Source organism: Physcomitrium patens, chromosome 22 (genome assembly GCF_059467195.1).
Source record: "Physcomitrium patens ecotype Gransden chromosome 22, ASM5946719v1, whole genome shotgun sequence".
NCBI lineage: Eukaryota > Viridiplantae > Streptophyta > Bryopsida > Funariales > Funariaceae > Physcomitrium > Physcomitrium patens.
Window position 1 is genome coordinate 3,035,181 of NC_143431.1, and position 14,384 is coordinate 3,049,564.

The 14,384-nt window shown below is 34.0% G+C and overlaps 1 long non-coding RNA gene across 1 annotated transcript; it reads right to left on the reverse strand.

Moving 5' to 3' along the window:
* Nucleotides 1–10,117: 10,117 nt before the first annotated feature.
* LOC141044743 (uncharacterized) lies at nucleotides 10,118–13,181 on the reverse strand. The gene is made up of 2 exons (XR_012216417.2): nucleotides 10,643–13,181; nucleotides 10,118–10,536 (listed from the first exon to the last, which is right to left on the reverse strand). It is a non-coding gene; the product is annotated as an uncharacterized LOC141044743 (long non-coding RNA).
* Between the last annotated feature and the right edge of the window lie 1,203 nt (nucleotides 13,182–14,384).

Genomic DNA, 14,384 nt, shown 5'->3' on the forward strand with positions numbered 1-14,384 from the left:
AGAAAGTTCAAACTATTATAGACTAGAAGATTCCAAAAACGGTAAAAAATATCTAATATTTTTTGGGATTTGCCAACTACTATCGGATCTTCATCAAAGACTTCTCTCGAGTTGCAGCTCCACTTACACGTTTGACTTGTAAAGACAAACTCCAATGGAATCAAGAAGTCGAAGTTGCTTTTGAATCTTTGAAGACAGCATTTGTTTCTGCACCAATCTTGTATTGTGTTGATTTTTCCAAAGCATTCTTTATGGAAACAGATGCATCGGACTTTGCTTTGGATGTGGTTTTATCATAAATAGGAACAGATGACAAACTTCATCCAGTAGCCTTTCATTCAAGAAAATTCTCAGTAGCATAAATTAATTATGAGATCCACAACAAAGAACTTCTTGCAATTGTGGATTCTTTTCAAGAATGATGTCATTATCTACAAGGCGCTTCCAATCTAGTCACTGTATATACAAATCACAAGAACCTCGAATATTTTATGTCAACACGCATATTAAATCATTGCCAAGCTCGTTAGAGCATGTCTTTATCAAGATTTGAGTTCATCATCACTTATGGGTCAAGAAAACAACAAGGTTTGTTCGATGCCTTGTCTAGACGTTCTTATCTTGCACCAAAAGAAAGAGATGTAGCTTTTGAGCAACAAAAAACGGTTCTCTTGAAGCCACAACAATTTCATCTTCGAGCAATAAAATCAACATTGACTATTGATTTAACTTTTCTTAAGCAAGTCCAGTTAAGTATGTCTTCAGACCTTCTTGTTCATGATATCAAGAATAATTCTTCTAAATCTCATGATCCCTCTAAATTTGAATTTAAGAACAACCTACTCTATTTTGAAGGACGCCTATATGTTCCAAAAGGAGAAGCACGTTTACGTGTTTTTCAAGCTCGTCACGACTTCCCAGCAATAGGACATTTTGGATATAATAAGACTTTGGAGTTGATATCTAGGGATTTTTGGTGGCCTCAAATATGGAAGGTAGTTAAAGATTTTGTACAATCATGTGATGTTTGCTCAAGATCGAAAACTCCTCGTCATCGACCTTTTGGACTTTTTCAGCCATAACCCATTCCAGAACAACCATGGTCTTTTGTTTCTATGGACTTCATCACGGATCTTCTAATCTCAGGTTCTTATGGCTCTATATTCGTGATAGTAGATCATTTTACCAAGATGGCACATTTTGTACCATGTACAAAATCTATCACAGGTGAAGAAACAGCTAAGCTCTTTCTTGAAAATATCTATCGCTATCATGGATTACCCAAGGATATTATATCAGATAGGGGAACTCAATTTGTATCAAGTTTTTGGCAGTCTCTTTTCAAGATTCTTAAAGTAGATATAAAACTATCTTCGGCATTCGATCCTCAAACTGATGGACAAACGCAGCATGTTAATCAAGTTTTGGAGCAATATATAAGATGTACCATTAATTACCAACAAGATGATTGGACAACTCTTTTGCCATTGGCAGAGTTTGCTTACAATAATATGATACATTCTTCTACAAAACAAACATCTTTCTTTACTAATTATGGTTATCATCCAGGACTTGATACTTTTGACTTTTCAAAAGTTGATAATCCTGTTGCGAAAGATTTGGCAATTCATTTATCAGAGCTACATGCAATGATGAAGGCACAGTTAAAAGAGCCTCAAGAACAACAAAAGGTCAATGCGGATGTCTATCGAAAGGAACAACCATCATTCGTCTTGGGTGATAAGGTATGACTACTTCGTCGCAATATCAAGACCACTTGTCCTTGTGACAAGTTGGACTATCGAAGGCTGGAACCATTTTCTATTTCTGTACAAATTAATCCAGTTGCATATCGTTTACATCTACTGGAGTCAATGAAAATCCATCTAGTATTCCACGTGTCTCTTCTTGAAACATACAAGACAGTGGATATACTAAGAAGATGACAAGCTCCACCTCCTCCTATAGAAGTGGACAATAATGAAGAGTTTGAAGTAGAAGAAGTCTTAGATTCAAGGCGGCGCCAAAATAAATTAGATTATCTTATCCATTGGTACGGATATGGTATTAGTGAACACACATGGGAGCCAATAAAGAATCTTGTAAATGCAACAAAGACGATGGAGGCTTTTCATCGATGACATCTATCAAAATCAAGATGAAAACCTTCTTTATAAAAGAAACAACATCTAGACAAGATAACATTCTACTTTCAATTCTTCTTCGTAGCTTCTTTGTAGTAGTGACGCTCAAGAGATGGAGAACCAACAACTAGTGCATTCAACTCAAGAGCCTTCATTTACTGACCTACCGGACGAGACATTACGATTGTCACAACCTTCAAGATGACGCAATCAAGATGAAGATCTTCAAGAACGACATGTTCTTCCTCAAATAGATGGCGAGATACAACACGTTTGGTATCATGATTTAGGAAGGGACTCCCGATGTTTGGTGATTGTATTAGAGGTAGGAACAACTCCTGATGGTGTTACAAATATTCTATTCGAAGGAAGTTATGAAGGCCTCAATAATAATCAAATAACTGGGTGGTCTTCCCGCCCTGGTATGGGACACTACCAATGGTTGAGAGGCCCTATCAATCATCTTTGAAGAGAACAAAGATCAGAATATGTGACGAATACAATTTGTCGCATCATAGATTTCCTCAACATATGATGACCGCTCCTCGTGGAACTCGTCCCTAGAGGGGAGGGTAATGTCACGGACATAATCATGTAAGTTAGTAATTATATATACAAATCGGTAGAAGTAAGTAAAAGTAGGTAAAAGTAAGTTAATTCTATAGTATTTAATATGGAAGCTTTCTAGAAGCTTCATAGACGCTGCTTTGACTTCATAGGTGTCTTTAATTGACTTTTTGGATTAGAAACGTGGTCAACAAGTTGGCCATGTGCCACACATGTTGTTAGCTTGAAGATCAAGCTAACTATGTGGCCCACACGTAGAAAAACTTGCCTTGTAAGTCAAGGCATGTGTCCTACAAAGTCAACATATATTGGAGGTCCTATAGAACGTCGCCATGTAGCCCCTAGTTAGATAGTATATATAGAGACAAGAGTGAAGGCTTCTTCACTCTTGTCAATTCTTTTCTTGTTTCTAGTCTAGTTTCAAGGGTCTCTAGTTTTCTTGTCTTTTGGCAATAGCCATTCGAGTTTCTCTTTCAATATATATACTTGTTTATATATATTTTGTTATCTCTCTTTGAGTGAAGGCTCACTTGTCTGAATTATTTTTTCATCGAGTTCTTGTCCTTGACAATTAGTGAGACAAAGTGAAATTCTTGTTGAAATGTCAAAGTGTAAAGCTAAGATATTATGTTGAATATGTATTGTGGCTTGAGTTAAATAAAATAGTTGATAGGTATATTAGAAGCTATAAAAATCACATGTACGTATGATTTGTTGTTCTTTTGAATAAAATTCTTAGAGACATAAATCTCAAGTTGATGAAGAAGGCCCACTAATTTCTTTACAACACACAAATTGAGCTTCACTTGCACTTAAAAAAAAAATAGTTGTGATATCTTATTAGATTGAAAGATAGATTTGATATTATAACAAAAGTAAAGGGTTAATTTTCTATTATCAAGAATACAAGAATATTCTTGATATTTCAATATATTTCAAGAGTATGAATATGATATTTTTTTTTCTAATTCTCATAAAAGGCATAGAAGTGAGTTTCTATCTAAAAACCATTTCTTTCACATAATTAAATCAATATATATATATATATATATATATATATATTGATGCACATTTAATTTTTAAAAAATATATCTAAGAATAATTTATCATCTATAAAAAATATCATATTTTAAATTATATATTATTTGTCTTATCTTTTTAATTTTATTAAAAGATTTTTTTATATAATTTTTTGTTTCATAATCTAAATAAGAATTGATTAAATTTTATCAAAAAATAAATTAATTTTGAACTAATACCAAATATTTTTTTCTATTTTAAAGTCATATTTTTACATATGTATATTAAATATGTATATTAATTTATATAAAATATATATTTTTATTTATTTTCCTAAATTAATTAGATATAAATTTATTGAATCTAATAAACTAAATTCTACCAAAAAAAAAAAAAAAAAAAAAAAAAAAATCTAAGACCTGTCATGAATGTGTGAAGCAAATAGCTGTATCGATGGGCAGAAATCGATGAGGAGTATGTGCTGGAGACGTACCAAGGCTAGCTTGGTTTTGATAGAATTTTTGGTGCTTGAATAAATCAGACAATTTCTTTCGCCATATATTACTAGAATTTTCTAGAATCCACACCAATTGTATTTAATCCCAAGCTGTTGATCTACTTAAGTGCATGAGTGATCATGAAGTAAAGTTGTACTACAATGACATATTATCAAGGACAAGAACTTGATAAAAAAAAATAAACAAGTGAGACTTTCCTTAAAGAAAGATGACAAAATAGAAATAACTCAACATGTATATTATGAAAAAAATTGGAGTGGCTATTGCAAAAAGACAAGAAAACTAGAAACTCTTGAAACTAGACTCGAAGCAAGAAAGGATTTGACAAGAGTGAAGAGGGCTTCACTCTTGTCTCTATATATATTATCTAAATAGGATCTACGTGGCAATATTCTATAGGACCTTCAATATGTGTTGACTTTGTAGAATACATGCCTTGACTTACAAGACAAGTTTTTTTATGTGTGGGCTACATAGTTAGCTTGGTCTTCAAGCTAACAATATGTGTGGCACATGGCCAACTTGTTGACCACGTTTCTAATCCAAAAAGTCAATTAAAGACACTTATAAAGTAAAAGTAGTATCTTTTAAGCTTCTAAGAAGCTTCCATATAAGATATTATAGAATTAACTTATTTTTACCTATTTTTACTTATCTCTTTCTATTTATATATGTAATTATTGGCTTACATGCATATGTCCGTGACATTACCTCCCTTTTTAGAGACAAGTTCTATGAAGAGCGGTCATCATATGTTGAGAAAATCTATGATGTGACAAATTGTATTCGCTATATATTCTCATCTTTGTTCTCTTTGAAGATGACTGATAGGGCCTCTAAATCATTGATAGTATCCTATACTAGGGCAAGAAGACCACTTAGTTATTTGATCGTTGTTAAGGCCTTCAAAACTTCCTTCAGATAAAACATTTGAAACATTGTCAAGAGTTGTTCCTACCTCTTGTAAAATCATCAAACATCGGGACTCCTTTCCAAGGTCGTGATATCGAACACGTTTTTATCTTGCCATCTATTCAAGGAAGAACATGTCATTCTTGAAGATCTTCATCTCGATTACATCATCTTGAAGGTTGTGACAATCATAGTGTTTCATCCAGTAGGTCAGCAAATGAAGGCTCTTGAGTCAAATCTTCTAGTTATTGATTCTCCATCTCCTTAGAGTTACAACTATAAAGAAGCTACAAACAAGGATTAAAAGTAAAATGTTATCTTTCTTAGATCTTGTTTCTTTTATAAGGAAGGTTTTCATCTTGATTTTGATAGATGTTGTTGATGAAAAGCCTCCATCGTCTTTGCTCCATTTGTAAGATTCTTTATTGGCTCCCATGTGTATTCACTAATATCATATCCATGCCAATGGATAACATATTCTAATTTATTTTGGCGCCGCTTTGAACCTAAGACTTCTTCAAGTTTGAACTCTTCATTATTGTCCACTTCTATAGGAAGAGGTGGAGCTTATCTTCTTCCTGGTATGTCCATTGTCTTGTATGGTTCAAGAAGAGACACGTGGAATATTAGATGGATTTTCATTCACTCCGGTAGGTGTAAACAATATGCAACTAGATTGATTTGTGTAGAAATAGAAAATGGTCCAAGCCTTCGATAGTCCAACTTGTTACAAGAACAAGTGGTCTTAATATTGCGATGAAGTAACCGTATTTTGTCACCCATGTGGAATGGTGGTTGCTCCTTTTGATAGACATTAGTATTGATCTTTTGTTATTTTTGGGCTTCTTTTAACTGCACCTTCATTATTGCATGTAGCTCTGGCAAATGAATTGCCAAATCTTTTGCTCCATGATTATTAACTTTTGAAAAGTCAAAAGTATCAAGTCGTGGATGATAATCATAATTGACAAAGAAAGATGTTTGTTTTGTAGAAGAATGTATCATGTTATTGCAAACAAACTCTGCCAATGGTAAAAGAGTTGTCCAATCATCTTATTGGTAATTGATGGTACATCTTAAATACTGCTCTAAAACTTGATTAACATGCTTCGTTTGTCCATGAGTTTGAGTATGGAATGCCAAAGATAGTTTTATATCTACTTTTAAAATCTTGAAAAAGAGTCTGTCAAAATCTTGATACAAACTGAATTCTCCTATCTGATATAATATTCTTGGATAATCCATGATATTGATAGATATTGTCAAGAAAGAACTTAGTTGTTTCTTCACTTGTGATGGATTTTGTACATGGTACAAAATGTGCCATCTTGATAGAACGATCTACTATCATAAATATAGAATGATAAAAACCTGAGATTGGAAGATCAGTGATGAAATCCATAGAAACAGAAGACCATAGTTGTTTTGGAATGGATAATGGATGAAGAAGTGCGTAAGGTGGATGACAAGGAGTTTTTGATCTTAAGCAAATATCACAAGATTGTACAAAATCTTTAACTGCTTTCCACATTTGAGACCACCAAAAGTCTTTAGATATTAGTTCCAAAGTTTTATTATACCCAAAATATGTTGCTACTAGAAAGTCATGATGAGCTTGAAGAACACGTAATCGAGGTTCACCTTTTGGAATATATAAGCATCCCTCAAAATATAGTAGATTGTTCTTGAATTCAAACTTAAAAGTATCATGAAACTTTGAAGGATTTCTCTTAATATCACGAATAAGAGGATCAAAAGACATACTTGACTGAATCTGCTTAATGAAAGTTGAATCAACAATTAGTGTTGATTTCATTGCTCAAAGATGAAGATGCTATGGCTTCAAGAGAATTGTCCATTATTGATCGAAAGTAGCATCTCCTTCCTTTGGTGTAAGATAAGATTGTTTAGAGAATGCATCTAATAAACCTTGTTATTTTCTTAGTCGATAAGTGATCTTGAATTCAAATCTTGACAAAGACATACTTGAATAGGCTTGATAATAATTTAAAATACTTGCTGACATAAAATATTGAAGATTCTTGTAATTTGTATATACGGTGATTAGGCTAGAAGCACCTTCTAGATAATGGCTCCATTCTTAAAACGAATCTACAATTACAAGAAGTTCTTTCTTGTGGATCTCATAATTGATCTCAGCTGCCAAAATTTTTTTGGAATAAAAAGCTATTGGGTGAAGTTTATCATATGTTCCACTTATATAAATAAAAACACCACTTAAAGTTTTTCCACCACTAGAAACAGGTGTGGCATAAATGACACAAGGTGATCCTTCTTTTGCAGCATGCAAGAAAGTTCTTGCACCTACAAATATAGGTTTAATTGTAATAGACTTATGACTTTTTACTTGATTAACTACGCTCTTAGTTATACTTTCAGAAAATTCAAGATTATGAGAAGTTCAATCTATTTTAGGATTATATTTTTCTAGCCATGATAAACCTAAAATGATTGGATTAGAAAGAGATCTAATAATATTAAATATTACAAAGCTACTATGACCATTAGTTGTTACTTTTATAGGAAGGATTTCATGAGTAATATCTGCTGAAAACAACAGATGACCATCTATGACTTCTACATGAACAGGTTTAGTTTTCTTCATTAAAAGTATGCTATGTCTTTTAACAAATTTTTCATCTAAGAAATATGCTCAAGCTCCTGAATCTAACAAGGTAGAGGCTTTGTGATGTTTAGGTCCTAGAATAACATTTATTATAAAACAAGGAGAGGGTTCTGAGGAGAGAATATGACCTTCACTAGGTATTGTACAAGGTTCTAGCCGCATAGTTCCTATTGTAGCTAGACAAACTCGTTTTTTAACATACTATCTTCTTTGATAGCCATACTTTTCATTTTATGGTTGCGTTGCTTTTTTGGGTAATGTTCAGCAATGTGCTTAAGTTTTCTACAATATAAGCACAATCCTTCCTAACAATAACAAGTATTTTTTTGCTCAATAAGAGGTTTAAAATATATCGCATCAATTTGCATATCCTCTACTTTTGAATGTATGTATTAAAGAGATGTTGGTGTTGCCATTGAATTACAATAATATTGAGGTCGACTTATACGATTCTCAGATTGAAATTCAAAAAGACGATTGTCGTACTTCACAGCAAAGTCAATTGCTTGGCTCAATGTTTGAAAATCAGATAAATTGAGCATTAATTTTTTTACCTCATATTGTAATCCATAGAAAAATTGGCTAACAAGTATAACATCATTTCACTTGATATCAGTTGTAAGTTGTCAAAACTATGAAGCGTATAATGTTACTGATCGATTGCCTTATCACAAAATATGGATCTTGTTGGTTGCAACACGAATTGCATCATGTTTTCCATACATGATCAAAACTCCATCAAAAAAACCTCCAGATTATCTAATATTAGATCTTGTCATTCAAGAAAAGATGAAAACCATGATAATGTTGAACCTGAAAGAAGCGTACCAATGAATCTAACTTGTGATTTTGGAGTTAGATAGCTTTGAGGTTGAATTTGAATCTTATGTGTACTTGATTGATGAATCCTCTAAACTTTGATCTAGTGCCATCAAACTTCTCAAGTAGGGCAATTCTAGATTCTCTAACACTAGAAGGATGTTCCACTATATGACAAGGGATATGATTTAATACAAATGTTGAAGCAGCTCCAATGATTACTATATCTTCACCTCCTGCCAATCTTATTGTTCCTTGATGTGGTGAATTGAGTTTATGCATCGCAAGCATTAACTCCCTCAATTGTTCTTGAATTTGTGCCATTGCACTCTTTATTTCAGCAAGCTCTGCCATGATAATATTTAGAAAAAAAGATGTCTAATATCGCTCAAGACAAATAGAAGAGAGGACTTGAGAACAAAGAAAAATTAAAGATAATATCAATTTAGTAGAGGGTAATCCATAACTTCTAATATGCTCATGTCTTATGAAGAGAAAGAAATAAACCACTATCAATCAAGATTAGACAAAGCTCTAATATTGTAAATGTACTCTTGTTAATCTGTAAAGGACAAGAACTTGATAAAAATAAATAAAAAAGTGAGACTTTTTTCAAAGAAAGATGATAATATAGAAATAAATCAATATGTAGATTAAAAAAAAACTAGAATGGCTATTGCCAAAAGATAAGAAAATTAGAGACACATGAAACTAGACTCGAAGTAAGAAAGGAGTTGACAAGAATGAAGAAGGCTTCATTCTTGTCTCTATATATACTATCTAAATAGGGTCTACATGGCAATGTTCTATAGGACCTCCAATATGTATTGACTTTATAGAACACATGCCTTGACTTACAAGGCAAGTTTTTCTACGTGTAGGCTACATAGTTAGCTTGGTCTTCAAGCTAATAACATGTGTGGCACATGGCTAACTTATTGACCACGTTTCTAATCCAAAAAGTCAATTAAAGACACCTATAAAGTCAAAGTAGTATCTATTGAACTTCTAGGTCACAATTCTAAAAGATATTATAGAATTAACTTACTTTTATCTATTTTTATTTACTTCTACTTATTTATATAAATAATTACTAGCTTACATGCATATATCCGTGACACATATGATGTTGGTAAACTATAGAACACCGTACATCTTGGGCTCTATACTACAGTTATGTGACTCTTATTGCTAAATAAAAATACCAATGAGTCTTGTAAATTTCATAGTGAAAAGTGTTGAGATTAGAATTGTTAACACTCAAGACAACTTATGACTAAGAAGTAATTATAATCATTCAGTAAGTTCTCATAACTCTTCAATGTATTTGTATTCCTACATCAAAAATGACTTATGTTGGTTTACAATGTAGTTGTTTGATGTGTACATAAACGATTTTGTTTAGGATTATGTCTGCTAAACAGTCCCGCTCATTGTCGGGATAAACTCATTGCATCCTCCCAAGCAAGCTCACAGAGAGCAAGATCTCCTGTTGAAAACATCATTATTAATATGATCAATTGATCCACAATATATATATTGTGTATACCACGCTGACACCAAGAGTCACAACTCTTGGTGTAAGGTCAATATAGAGTAGATAGTATTCTACATATGAGACTAGTGTACTATACAATATAATTCTTTCAATACTCCCACTAGTACATTAATCTTCTTCCTCAAATTGGATTTCATCTATTGTGGAAGTTCATCCATTATGAAAAATACATATGAGACATCAATGGGATCGACCATCAATGTGAATTTGACTATGGCATGCTCGATAGAGTCAAACATTGCGAGCTCAGCTGCTACTGTGGTGGGCTCCGTTGTTGCAGTGGAGTCACCAATCAATACGAGATTCGTCGTGGCGGGCTCCGTGGATGTTATTGCCGCCTTTGTTCTTGCACTGGAGTTGCCAACCAATGTGAGATCAGCCTTGACGAGCTTGCTTGCTCCTTTGACATCAATCTATGTATTTTGATATTTCATGGATTTGGAGTGAGGTGGCTTACTATGTATTTTTCCACTCCATGATGTATCAAAATATGGTTGTTATAGAAGGTCTGGTAATTTTGAGTAGACCAGCATTGCTTGAATTGTTGTAGAATAGGTTTTTTATTTTGAATTGAGAGGAATAGGATACATGCCTAGTTGAGATAGGCACTGAAAATATTTTTCTTTAGAAAAAAATTATGTAAATACATCTACTATCATATGTGTTGTTGACACATATTATAATTTAATTTCCTTGGCAAGTATCTTTTCTCTTGTGAAATGGTAATGTGTGTCCACATGTGTCCTTCTAAAGTGATATTTTGAATTCTCACTAAGAGCAATTGCACTTTGATTGTCTGAGTATATAATGGTTGGTGCATGTTGAGGGAATCCAAGTTCATGTAATAATTTTCTCAACTATATGGCTTCAGTGGTTAGTTTTGTTAAAACCATATAATCTGATTCTGTGGATGAGAAAGCAACAGATTGTTGTTTCTTGCTGCCCCAAGAAATAACTCCTATAATTAATAAGAAGTGAAAGCCAGAGGTGAAGCGATGAGTGTGCTTATCACCTACCTAGTCAGTATCAAAATAATCATGGAGAATATCACCTTGAAGTAAGTGTTGATATTTTATTCCAAAGGATAATATGCCTTTTATATATCTCATAGTTTTTTTCAAAGTTTGAATATGTGTAGGTCCTAGTTTAGAGAGATATTGTACTAAACTGCTGATAGCATAAGTACAATTAGGTCTAGAATTAACAATGGTATGCATTAAACTGCCAACAACTTAAGAATAGGGGTAATCACATAAAGTAATATGGTCTTCATCACTTAAACAAATTCTTGGCTAAATTGGGATGTTTAATGGATTAAGTTTATTTATTAAATATTTGGCTTGATGGAGGATGATCCATCCTTCTTTTTAATTTCTTAATATGGCATTGCCTAAAGTATAATGGATTTCTCCTTCATCGGACATGTCAAATTCTTGTTGGAAAATGTCTTTGACTTGCTAAATTAAAGGAAGCTTGTTGCTGACAAGAATACAGTCATCAACATAGACTGTAATTATGGTAAAATCTTGATTATGTTCTCTTTTTATGTATATGTTTGCATTTGATTCAAGACGTTGATATTTGTGAAGGATTAAGTATTGATCTAATCGTTGATACTATGCTCTAGATAATTATTTAAGACCATATAGGGATTTATTTAATTTACATACCTTATTAGTATATATAGAAGGTAATCCTTCAAGAATAATCATATAGATGTCTTCTTCTATAAAACCATTTAAAAAAGCTGTTTTAACATCTAGTTGATGTATTTCCAGATTATATTGAGTGGTTAAAGCAAGAAGAACTTTGATAGAATTAAGTTTGACTATAGAAGAGTATGTCTTTGTATAATCAATACTTTGAACTTGGGTGAATCTTCTAGTAACTAGCCTTGCTTTATATTTGTCAATACTTCCATCAGCTTTAGTTTTGATTTTTAAAATCCACTTTGAATTGATTAGTTTTTTATTAGGAGGTAAATTTGTCATGTGCCATGTATTGTTCTTATTTAAGGATGTAATTTTAGCATTGATTGCTTGTTGCCATTCTTGAGCATCAACCCTCTCCATTACTCTTTTCATGTGGTTAAGAGGTACTACTCTCTCCTTGTGAACTCTTCCTGAAATTCTTATTAAAATGAGATTTCTTATTATTATTCTGAAATTTCTTACCTACATACAAGGCTGAATTATTATTAGATGTTAAATTCATGTTTTTCATGAGTGTTTCTTCTTGGATCAAATCTGTTATCAAGGATTTTAATGTAATCTCAGGTTGCCTTCTTAAGGAGCTAATGAAGGATCTATAACTTAGAGGCAAATTTCTCATTAAAGTGAGAATTGCTTCATCATCTGAAACTGCTGATCTTACTGCCAACAATTGTTCCATATGTGCTCTAAAGGTATGTATGTGTTTAATAATACTATCACCTTCTCTCATTTTTAAGGTGTATAATTTGTCTTTTAAATACATCTTAGTTATTGCATCATGTGATTCAAATATTTTTACTAATTCTTGCCATGCTAAAATTGCTGATGTGCAAGATTGTATATGTGAAACAATATTGTTTTCTAGGCAATTATTAATTATAGTTAAAGACAAGATATTCTTGTCTACCCATGGGCTTATACTCCCTACTCTTATGGCAGATAAAACTGGGATTCCGGCAACAATTTCAGCTTCCGTTGGTTCCACTAGTAAGAGTGCTTCACCACTTACTATGGGCCATAACTTTTCAGCCTTGAAAACTAATGTTAGTCTATGTTTCCATATGTTAAAATATGGACCATCAAATTTTGGAACATGATTAATGTCCACTTTTTGTGTCATCTTCAATATTCTTAATTTAAAATTGAATTATAATTACTTATAAATTTATTTTTGATCAATTCAATTTTATCTTTGCTTATGGTTTGTATGTTGCCATTTTCAGGTCTCGAATTGCTTTTCATGGTTTGATGAACTTCAAGTTCTTCATCAACCTTTACTGTTATAATGAATTGTATTGATATTATTTTCATTATAAACTATTTTTATAATTTCAGCAATTATTTTCTTAATAAAGCATTCACCAAAGCTTATTCAGAGGATCGAATATTTCTATAGCTCTGATACCATGTTGAAAACGTCATTATTATTAATATGATCAATTGATACACAATATATATATATATATATATATATATATATTGTGTGTACCACAATGACACCAAGAGTCACAACTCTTGGTGTAAGGTCAATATAGAGTAGATAGTATTCTACACAAGAGATTAGTGTACTATACAGTATAATTCTCCCAATACCTCCAACTGCTGTCACCGAAAGTAGTGCGAGCTCTAAGCAGCGAGTACACCTCGGATGTCTCAGAAAATGAAAGCAAAATAAGATAAAGCAATCCAGAACGAAAAAAACAAATATACTCACAACAAGAAATGTAGAGAAGGTAGTGCTTGCGACGATGCACGAGGAGGATCTCCTCCGTCCCTCCGGGCCCCATCATTCCCTCGCCGACTTCGGGACCCCACCAGGTGGTTGATCAGCCTGTGGTGCCGTGCCATCGGATGCGGCGGCACGGCGGAGCGTCTGCAACCGCACAACCGTCGCCTGCGTCACCGCACCCGGGCCATGGCCACGGCCCGTGCCTGCTTCTTCCGCCACACGGAGACGTCCAAAGTCCCAGGGAACGCAGAGTCGATGGCAGCTGCCACACCGTCGACCTGCCCTCCAAGCCTAGCACCTCCGCTCCAGCAGTTGGGCACAATCACTGACAAAGACCCGTACAGACTGCGGAGACCCCTACTGTCTGCGGAGGCACGAGTCGGCACGCCTCCAAGAATTTCAGACTTGGCCGACAATCATTCCCCCAAAAACCTCATTCCAGTCGCGGAAGCCCATGAAGATTGCGCGAATGTCCACACAAGCCATCGATCGGCTGCGATCATCGCCGCGAAACATCAGCACGCCCCCAATCCATCCGATGACCGCCAGACAAACGTCCCCCAATCTGACTGAGCGATCGGGATACGTCCTTCTGCGAGGGTTGAATTATCGTCGGCCTGCAGAAACAAGGCGACGGAGAGCTCGTGATCATCCAGAAGTTGCAAGCCTCCGCGCTTCCGCGCACCCACGCCTCCAACTCCGACGCGTGCACTGGCGAGGAGCTGCTCCTGCTGCTAGCGCTCGATCTCGGCGGCCAA